We start from the raw sequence: 11,502 nt of genomic DNA on the forward strand, positions 1-11,502 counted from the left end.
AGAGAATTTCCTGGTATGACAGATGCCATGCTTATGCAGATTTTAGCGCAGTTTTCCTTAAGGCCGCTTTTTGATCGCCTTCTAGACTGCCTTAAGAGAGGTGCCACCTTTGACCAGTTCCACGCCGAGATCTTGGAGTTCTTTGTACCTGCTCGGGTTAGGGAACGCTTGCGGGTGGAACGCGTTTACCGTCCTCAGGCACCAGACGAGACGTTGAGCCATTTTGTCGGAGAGATACGGGATGTAGCCCGGGTGTTGCGCTTGAGCTTGAGCGAAACGGAGTTGGTGAGCCTTATTTTGGAGGGCATTAAACCTGAAGAACGCTCCCGTTTGATTTTTTGTAGCCGTCCCGCATCTTTTGCGGATTTGGACCGCCTCTCCATCATCTCTAGAGGGGTTCAGGATGCGGATGATCAAAGGGAGGCCATGTCGAGGCATCTTCCTCACTTGCCTCCGGGGCCGGTCCATGTTCCGGTGCAGTCTGAGCCAGCAGCTGCTCCTTCCCGTAGGCAGCCTCCTACCTGTTATGGCTGCAAGCAAGTGGGACATATTAGACCGTTTTGTCCACTTAATAAAAAAAACTAGTAAGCTTGCGGACGAGTAAGCCCGACTCGTGTCGTAAAGGTAATTTTGAGGGCAAATATGTACCTGATTTTGATGGTAAAGGGGTAGCTGGTTTAATACAGAACAGAAAGAAAACAGAAAGAAATAGACTTGGGGACAGTTATCATCGTTGGCCGAGAGGGGAGGTTGCTGCTCTGGCTGCTCAGGGAGTAAGGGCTGCCCGCTCAACCTGCCCACAACTGGATGTACTTGTGGGGAATGTGGTGCAGAAGGCCCTGGTTGATTCTGGGTCAGCACGCAGCCTGATTTCTTTTTCGTTTTTTGAAGATCTAAAATCCTCTGGGCTAATACGGCAGGTTGAGCCTAGTTCACTTATCTGCTGGACTGCTTCACGCACACCTTTACCTATTATCTGTAGTGCCCAGATTCACATCAAAATTAATTATTTCTCTTGGGATTGGAGCTTTTTGGTGGCTAAGGACCTGACTTTTCCTTTCATCTTGGGAGCAGATTTTATCGGAAAAACTGGCATGATTTTGGATTTGGCCTCCAGTCATGTTTTCTTTGCTTTCGCCAGGCGGGTGCTCGTTCCCTTTTCAGATGTCGAGTCTCGTGGGACTGCTGCCTTAGAGATGGAAGATAAGAGCTTGACTCCTCCTGACCAACTAGGACATCTTACGCCGAAAGAGGCTGAGGACATAAGGCAGATTTGTTCCAGTTTTCGTGAAGTCCTAACTGACAAACTGGGCACGACCAATCTCTTGGAATACGAGATTCGTCTTACAGACACCCGTCCTGTACGTTCCCATCCATATAAGCTTGCTCCGCCCAAGATGGAAATTCTGAGAAATATGATTGATGATTTACTTAAGAGTGGGGTAATCGAGCCGTCTTGCTCAAATTTTTCCATTCCAGCGTTTCTAGTGCCGAAACCTAATGGGAAGTCCAGATTGGTCCTGGATTATCGAAAGCTCAATGCTCAGATAGAAATTGACTCCGTGCCTCTCCCCGATTTGCATTCTGCTTTCGACTGGTTTGGTAAGGCCAAGTATTTCTCCATTTTTGATCTTAATCAGGCATATCATCAAATTCCTCTAAAACACGAGTCTCGACCTCTCACTGCCTTTTGTGTGCCTTGGAATTTGTACCAGTTCACCCGAGTGCCAATGGGCTTGGCTGTGGGGGCCCAAACACTCACCAGACTCCTGGATTCTATCTTTCATGATGTCAAATTTAAGTTCGTGTTCAACTATCTGGATGACCTGCTTGTGTACAGTGAGAGTTATGAGGAGCACTTGACTCATCTAGAGGAAGTTCTAACTAGGCTGCGAGAGTCTGGCCTTACCGTCAATCCTGAAAAGGTGAGTTTTGCTCAGCCTGAAATATCGTTTCTGGGTCATCTTGTCTCTTCTCGAGGTGTTTGTATTGATCCAGAGAGAACCCAGGCAATCAGGGAGTTTCCTCCTCCTAAGGATGCCAAGGGGATTGCCCGTTTTGTGGGAATGATAAATTTTTATCGTCGTTTCATCCCCAATGTTGCTGAAGTGGCGGCCCCTCTGAACTCTCTTAGGAAAAAGGGTGCCAAGTTTGAGTGGGGTGAAGCGCAACAGACTGCTTTTGAGCAGCTGAAAGAGGCAGTGATGCAGCCTCCAGTCTTGGCTATGCCTGATTTCAGTCGTAAGTTCGTCTTGCAAACTGATGCTTCCTCCTTAGCCGTTGCTGCTGTTTTATCGCAAGAAGTAGATGGTATCCGGCAGCCCATAGCTTATGCTTCACGCACGTTAACCCCTTGTGAGAAGAAGAGTTTTTCTGTTTATGAGCTGGAATGTTTGGCTGTCGTGCTTGGAATTAATAAGTTCAGGCGTTACCTAGAACATAAAGAATTTTTGTTGGAAACCGACAACCAGGCACTTTCTTGGCTCCTTGCCCACCCCCGTCAGCTCGGGAAGATTGGTCGCTGGGTAGTCCAAATTTCTGCCCTTAAGTTCACAGTGCAGCACGTGCGAGGCACCCAAAATATCATAGCGGACACTCTGTCACGCATGTATCACTTACCCAACGACCACCAGAATTTATCAGAGCCGCCATGTTGTGGCGTGCTCCTAGACTTTCCTCTGGCATTTTCGGACATTGTTCCACACCAACTTAAGGATCCCGAGCTGACTGCTATCATCAATGAGCTTAAAAACGGAGGTGCCCACCCTCCTTATTTTCTGTACCGAGGTGCTCTATGCTGCCGTGACAAGCAGCGGAGAAAACCTAAGTTAGTGCTGCTAAGCTTTCTTGTACCGATGGTCTTTCAGTATTTTCATTCTTCTCCTGTGGGCGGACATCTAGGAATTCATAAGACCATCGCGAAGATTAGGGATCAGTTCATCTGGAAAGGTATGGACCGGGATATTGCAGCTCGAGTACGTTCTTGTGAACTGTGCTCGCTAAGCAAACCCGCTCAAAATACCAAGTTGGGTCTTTTGTCATCTGAGGTGGCGGAAAAACCTTTGGAGAAGGTTTTCATTGACTATGTTGGGCCTCTCCCGCGTAGCAAGTCCGGAAATAAGTTCCTACTTGTTTGTGTGGATGCCTTCTCCAAGTTTGTTTGGTTGTTCCCATTGCGGAGTGCTACCGCGCAGCTCACGGTGCAAGCACTTCGTAACCATTTTTTTCAACACTTTGGAATCCCCGCCACCTTAGTTTCCGATAATGGTTCACAGTTTGTCTCCAATATCTTTAAAAGAATGTGCTTTGGGCACGGAATCCGCCATGTGACTACTTCCCCTTTCTATCCTCAGCCTTCTTACGCCGAACGGTTTAATCGCAATCTTCGATCTGCTCTCATTGCCTTTCATGCGGAAAATCAGACCACCTGGGATCAACAACTACCTTGGATCCAATTTGCCTTTAATACGGCCCAGCATGAAAGTCACAAGGCGGTACCTTTCGAGTTATTATTTGGCTTTCCGCCAAACAACCCTTTGGCGAACCTTTGGAAAATTAGCGATCTTCTGCCACCTCCTGGTACTCCCAATGTGAAAGCCACTTGGGAGGCAGCCAGGCGGAATCTCATTCGGGCTAGGGAGTTAGTAAGGAGGAAGTACAACCGAGGTCGTATTGCCAATCCCTTCCAGGTGGGGGATCTAGTTTACTGCAAGGCTCACCCAGTCAGTTCGGCTGTGGATAAAAGAGCTGCTAAACTTTGCTACAGGTGGACTGGTCCCCACCGCATCTTAAAGTTTCTGACTCCGGTGACTGCCCGACTGGGAGATCCTCAGTCCGGGAAGATTTTCAGGAAGGCGCACATATCCCATCTGAAGCCTTGCCGGAGTCATCCGTGATTTCTCTTTAGTCTGTGCGGGAGGGTTTTAGGTCCAGAGGCCTGATCACCTCTGCTCTTTCTTCCTGATCAAGGTTCCTGTTTTCTTCTTTGTACCCACGCAACTCTTGGAGTGATTTCTTGCCTCCAACTGGATTTTCTTGGTTTTCCCTTCTGCAGACTTCAGGGTTTCCGGTTTATAATTCTTCAACCATTGGGGGGGAGAGGCATTTCGTTTGGTTCTTCATTTTGAAGAAATTAACAGAGGGGAGTTCCTCCTTTTGGGGGGGGAGTCAGAGCCGGTTCAATACCTATATCTCCCCGGCTCATGTGTGTTTTATATAGTGTATGTGTGTGTGGTTTATTGGCTGCAGAGCCCACTGACCATTTGAAGGCGTTTGGCCTTTCCGGTAGAGTGGTGAAGACTCCGAGCCCTGGTGTACAAGTTAGGAGTAGCTCCAGTTTAATATTTTGTTTAATTAAGTGTTTTGTTAGTTTTTCTGAGCTGTTTTCCTTCTAACATGTGCGGCTAAGTTTACGGCCCCTCACTGATGAGGTCCAGGAGATGAGTTGATTTTCTGCTGTCATCTCTCCATCATGCGTGGTCGCAGAGAACCTTCGCTTTTGCGCTCTGCTGAAGGACGGCCACCATGATGGACATTTCTACTAGTCAACATCTGTGATACCCTGCACATATTCTTTATTTATTTGTTATTGTTATTGTTGCCATTTATATAGTTTATATTTTGTTATTTAATTTTAAGTTAGTTTTAGATATTATTTAGTTATTTCTTGGATTTCATTAGGAGCCCGCCCTTAGCCGAAGGATACCGGGTGGAATTGGCATTTCTTGTTTCAAATTATGGCGTTTCTAATTTTTGTATGCAGGAGCACCTGACAAGAATTGTTTGAGGTATACTACTGCAGGCACTTTTTATTTTTTTTATTTATTTTTTTTTATTTATAGTATATATATATATATATATATATATATATATATATATATATATATAATATATATATATATATACGTTAAATTGTATAAATGGCAATAGCCTTATTTAATTTCAATAAACATTGAATCGCAAAAAGTTTTATGCTCCCGGCGGAGCAAGTACTTTTTGCGATTCAATGTTTATTGAAATTATATATATATATATATTTATATTAACTGGATAGGCCTATGCTGTGTCTTAGTAAATGAGCCTGAGTATACTGACCACGGTGTTCTTTTTTACCTAGTTTTGTTTTGATCCGGCATCCCGTTCGCCACCATGGGCGCGCGCTTCCCTGATGGTTTGCTGTGGGTGTGCGAGCGGCGATGTTTGGTTTCAATGGTAGCAGAGCGTGGTTATCGTGGTTTATCGTGGTTTACCGCTAAATTTTATCTAACTGTACTCTACTTCTCCCCTATCAATGTGTTGTTTTGTTATATTTATTGCTTCTGTGTTTGTAGGTTGTGGTTAGTGTATATTTGCAGGGTATCCTTCTGTTAGGTAGCAGGTATTAAGTTCTTCACTTGGACCTCGTCAGTGTAAGCCTTTTGTGAGTTGAGTCCACTTAGGTTACTAAGTAATTGTTGCGTACGCTTTGTTGTTTATTGTTGTATTTATTTGTCTTAATTGTTTGGTATGGCGTTTTCCCTGGTGCCTGAACATCTACGCAAGCCCGAGTTGGTTTTTGAGGTCCTGGCGAGAGGACAGAAGCCCGAGGGAGATGTGAGGGCATTAAGAGCTCAATTACGGGCTTGTATAGCGTTGGACCGCAGCTGGAATGCAGAGTTCCAAATTAACACAGAATTTGAGTTTTGTAAAACCCGAATGGAGGAATTAGAAGACGATATTAATTTTGAGTCACTTCCCATGTCCGGGTCAGCAAAGGCTAGATTGGCATCTCAGCTTTTACATTGGCGTGACAGAATAGTTTTACTTATGTCAGCTCCTAGTTTAGACTCTGATATTAAAAGTTGGGCTTTTTCGGCCAGTAACAAATTAAAACAAGCCTTAGATGGTTTGAGTGAGGTGCGCTCGGTGAAAGAGAAGGGGGTACTATTTACCGCTGTCACTCCAACGGAGGTTCCCACTACCATTACTTTTGCTAACCATCCACCGGCTCTTTCTTTCGAGCCTCCCAGAGTTACTATGTCTCCGATGGGTAGTGGCCCTCCTGAAGCGGCTGGTGAGGCATCATCTATAGTTGTGCCTTCCTTTTCTAGCTTTGGCAAACTGCCCCATCCTTTGGGGAGTGTTTTACAACACTTCCCCAGAGTTGATGGGCTTGACACTAATTTACTTATCCATTTCCTTCTGGAAGTTTTTAAGCTGAGAGAATTTCCTGGTATGACAGATGCCATGCTTATGCAGATTTTAGCGCAGTTTTCCTTAAGGCCGCTTTTTGATCGCCTTCTAGACTGCCTTAAGAGAGGTGCCACCTTTGACCAGTTCCACGCCGAGATCTTGGAGTTCTTTGTACCTGCTCGGGTTAGGGAACGCTTGCGGGTGGAACGCGTTTACCGTCCTCAGGCACCAGACGAGACGTTGAGCCATTTTGTCGGAGAGATACGGGATGTAGCCCGGGTGTTGCGCTTGAGCTTGAGCGAAACGGAGTTGGTGAGCCTTATTTTGGAGGGCATTAAACCTGAAGAACGCTCCCGTTTGATTTTTTGTAGCCGTCCCGCATCTTTTGCGGATTTGGACCGCCTCTCCATCATCTCTAGAGGGGTTCAGGATGCGGATGATCAAAGGGAGGCCATGTCGAGGCATCTTCCTCACTTGCCTCCGGGGCCGGTCCATGTTCCGGTGCAGTCTGAGCCAGCAGCTGCTCCTTCCCGTAGGCAGCCTCCTACCTGTTATGGCTGCAAGCAAGTGGGACATATTAGACCGTTTTGTCCACTTAATAAAAAAAACTAGTAAGCTTGCGGACGAGTAAGCCCGACTCGTGTCGTAAAGGTAATTTTGAGGGCAAATATGTACCTGATTTTGATGGTAAAGGGGTAGCTGGTTTAATACAGAACAGAAAGAAAACAGAAAGAAATAGACTTGGGGACAGTTATCATCGTTGGCCGAGAGGGGAGGTTGCTGCTCTGGCTGCTCAGGGAGTAAGGGCTGCCCGCTCAACCTGCCCACAACTGGATGTACTTGTGGGGAATGTGGTGCAGAAGGCCCTGGTTGATTCTGGGTCAGCACGCAGCCTGATTTCTTTTTCGTTTTTTGAAGATCTAAAATCCTCTGGGCTAATACGGCAGGTTGAGCCTAGTTCACTTATCTGCTGGACTGCTTCACGCACACCTTTACCTATTATCTGTAGTGCCCAGATTCACATCAAAATTAATTATTTCTCTTGGGATTGGAGCTTTTTGGTGGCTAAGGACCTGACTTTTCCTTTCATCTTGGGAGCAGATTTTATCGGAAAAACTGGCATGATTTTGGATTTGGCCTCCAGTCATGTTTTCTTTGCTTTCGCCAGGCGGGTGCTCGTTCCCTTTTCAGATGTCGAGTCTCGTGGGACTGCTGCCTTAGAGATGGAAGAGAAGAGCTTGACTCCTCCTGACCAACTAGGACATCTTACGCCGAAAGAGGCTGAGGACATAAGGCAGATTTGTTCCAGTTTTCGTGAAGTCCTAACTGACAAACTGGGCACGACCAATCTCTTGGAATACGAGATTCGTCTTACAGACACCCGTCCTGTACGTTCCCATCCATATAAGCTTGCTCCGCCCAAGATGGAAATTCTGAGAAATATGATTGATGATTTACTTAAGAGTGGGGTAATCGAGCCGTCTTGCTCAAATTTTTCCAGTCCAGCGTTTCTAGTGCCGAAACCTAATGGGAAGTCCAGATTGGTCCTGGATTATCGAAAGCTCAATGCTCAGATAGAAATTGACTCCGTGCCTCTCCCCGATTTGCATTCTGCTTTCGACTGGTTTGGTAAGGCCAAGTATTTCTCCATTTTTGATCTTAATCAGGCATATCATCAAATTCCTCTAAAACACGAGTCTCGACCTCTCACTGCCTTTTGTGTGCCTTGGAATTTGTACCAGTTCACCCGAGTGCCAATGGGCTTGGCTGTGGGGGCCCAAACACTCACCAGACTCCTGGATTCTATCTTTCATGATGTCAAATTTAAGTTCGTGTTCAACTATCTGGATGACCTGCTTGTGTACAGTGAGAGTTATGAGGAGCACTTGACTCATCCAGAGGAAGTTCTAACTAGGCTGCGAGAGTCTGGCCTTACCGTCAATCCTGAAAAGGTGAGTTTTGCTCAGCCTGAAATATCGTTTCTGGGTCATCTTGTCTCTTCTCGAGGTGTTTGTATTGATCCAGAGAGAACCCAGGCAATCAGGGAGTTTCCTCCTCCTAAGGATGCCAAGGGGATTGCCCGTTTTGTGGGAATGATAAATTTTTATCGTCGTTTCATCCCCAATGTTGCTGAAGTGGCGGCCCCTCTGAACTCTCTTAGGAAAAAGGGTGCCAAGTTTGAGTGGGGTGAAGCGCAACAGACTGCTTTTGAGCAGCTGAAAGAGGCAGTGATGCAGCCTCCAGTCTTGGCTATGCCTGATTTCAGTCGTAAGTTCGTCTTGCAAACTGATGCTTCCTCCTTAGCCGTTGCTGCTGTTTTATCGCAAGAAGTAGATGGTATCCGGCAGCCCATAGCTTATGCTTCACGCACGTTAACCCCTTGTGAGAAGAAGAGTTTTTCTGTTTATGAGCTGGAATGTTTGGCTGTCGTGCTTGGAATTAATAAGTTCAGGCGTTACCTAGAACATAAAGAATTTTTGTTGGAAACCGACAACCAGGCACTTTCTTGGCTCCTTGCCCACCCCCGTCAGCTCGGGAAGATTGGTCGCTGGGTAGTCCAAATTTCTGCCCTTAAGTTCACAGTGCAGCACGTGCGAGGCACCCAAAATATCATAGCGGACACTCTGTCACGCATGTATCACTTACCCAACGACCACCAGAATTTATCAGAGCCGCCATGTTGTGGCGTGCTCCTAGACTTTCCTCTGGCATTTTCGGACATTGTTCCACACCAACTTAAGGATCCCGAGCTGACTGCTATCATCAATGAGCTTAAAAACGGAGGTGCCCACCCTCCTTATTTTCTGTACCGAGGTGCTCTATGCTGCCGTGACAAGCAGCGGAGAAAACCTAAGTTAGTGCTGCCAAGCTTTCTTGTACCGATGGTCTTTCAGTATTTTCATTCTTCTCCTGTGGGCGGACATCTAGGAATTCATAAGACCATCGCGAAGATTAGGGATCAGTTCATCTGGAAAGGTATGGACCGGGATATTGCAGCTCGAGTACGTTCTTGTGAACTGTGCTCGCTAAGCAAACCCGCTCAAAATACCAAGTTGGGTCTTTTGTCATCTGAGGTGGCGGAAAAACCTTTGGAGAAGGTTTTCATTGACTATGTTGGGCCTCTCCCGCGTAGCAAGTCCGGAAATAAGTTCCTACTTGTTTGTGTGGATGCCTTCTCCAAGTTTGTTTGGTTGTTCCCATTGCGGAGTGCTACCGCGCAGCTCACGGTGCAAGCACTTCGTAACCATTTTTTTCAACACTTTGGAATCCCCGCCACCTTAGTTTCCGATAATGGTTCACAGTTTGTCTCCAATATCTTTAAAAGAATGTGCTTTGGGCACGGAATCCGCCATGTGACTACTTCCCCTTTCTATCCTCAGCCTTCTTACGCCGAACGGTTTAATCGCAATCTTCGATCTGCTCTCATTGCCTTTCATGCGGAAAATCAGACCACCTGGGATCAACAACTACCTTGGATCCAATTTGCCTTTAATACGGCCCAGCATGAAAGTCACAAGGCGGTACCTTTCGAGTTATTATTTGGCTTTCCGCCAAACAACCCTTTGGCGAACCTTTGGAAAATTAGCGATCTTCTGCCACCTCCTGGTACTCCCAATGTGAAAACCACTTGGGAGGCAGCCAGGCGGAATCTCATTCGGGCTAGGGAGTTAGTAAGGAGGAAGTACAACCGAGGTCGTATTGCCAATCCCTTCCAGGTGGGGGATCTAGTTTACTGCAAGGCTCACCCAGTCAGTTCGGCTGTGGATAAAAGAGCTGCTAAACTTTGCTACAGGTGGACTGGTCCCCACCGCATCTTGAAGTTTCTGACTCCGGTGACTGCCCGACTGGGATATCCTCAGTCCGGGAAGATTTTCAGGAAGGCGCACATATCCCATCTGAAGCCTTGCCGGAGTCATCCGTGATTTCTCTTTAGTCTGTGCGGGAGGGTTTTAGGTCCAGAGGCCTGATCACCTCTGCTCTTTCTTCCTGATCAAGGTTCCTGTTTTCTTCTTTGTACCCACGCAACTCTTGGAGTGATTTCTTGCCTCCAACTGGATTTTCTTGGTTTTCCCTTCTGCAGACTTCAGGGTTTCCGGTTTATAATTCTTCAACCATTGGGGGGCAGAGGCATTTCGTTTGGTTCTTCATTTTGAAGAAATTAACAGAGGGGAGTTCCGAGTTCCTCCTTTTGGGGGGGCAGTCAGAGCCGGTTCAATACCTATATCTCCCCGGCTCATGTGTGTTTTATATAGTGTATGTGTGTGTGGTTTATTGGCTGCAGAGCCCACTGACCATTTGAAGGCGTTTGGCCTTTCCGGTAGAGTGGTGAAGACTCCGAGCCGTGGTGTACAAGTTAGGAGTAGCTCCAGTTTAATATTTTGTTTAATTAAGTGTTTGTTAGTTTTTCTGAGCTGTTTTTCCTTCTAACATGTGCGGCTAAGTTTACGGCCCCTCACTGATGAGGTCCAGGAGATGAGTTGATTTTCTGCTGTCATCTCTCCATCATGCGTGGTCGCAGAGAACCTTCGCTTTTGCGCTCTGCTGAAGGACGGCCACCATGATGGACATTTCTACTAGTCAACATCTGTGATACCCTGCACATATTCTTTATTTATTTGTTATTGTTATTGTTGCCATTTATATAGTTTATATTTTGTTATTTAATTTTAAGTTAGTTTTAGATATTATTTAGTTATTTCTTGGATTTCATTAGAAGGCCGCCCTTAGCCGAAGGATACCGGGTGGAATTGGCATTTCTTGTTTCAAATTATGGCGTTTCTAATTTTTGTATGCAGGTGCACCTGACAAGAATTGTTTGAGGTATACTACTGCAGGCACTTTTTATTTTTTTTATTTATTTATTTTTTTATTTATAGTATATATATATATATATATATATATATATATAATATATATATATATATATAATATATTTATATTAACTGGATAGGCCTATGCTGTGTCTTAGTAAATGAGCCTGAGTATACTGACCACGGTGTTCTTTTTTACCTAGTTTTGTTTTGATCCGGCATCCCGTTCGCCACCATGGGCGCGCGCTTCCCTGATGGTTTGCTGTGGGTGTGCGAGCGGCGATGTTTGGTTTCAAATCACTCTACGGTGGACGGCCATAGTTCTCTGAATCAGATATTTATCGATTCCTAGAACTGACAGCAGGTGGTTCTGTAATGAAGCGTTCCGTGTAAAACACTACCAGACTCGTGGAGTTGGGATTTGCAATAAAATCGCTCTACAGTGGACGGTCATAGTTCTCTGAATAAGATATTTATCGATACTGGCAGGTGGTTCTGTAAAGAATCGTTCGAGTAAAAC

This window comes from Homalodisca vitripennis, chromosome 1 (assembly GCF_021130785.1).
Source record: "Homalodisca vitripennis isolate AUS2020 chromosome 1, UT_GWSS_2.1, whole genome shotgun sequence".
Taxonomy (NCBI): domain Eukaryota; kingdom Metazoa; phylum Arthropoda; class Insecta; order Hemiptera; family Cicadellidae; genus Homalodisca; species Homalodisca vitripennis.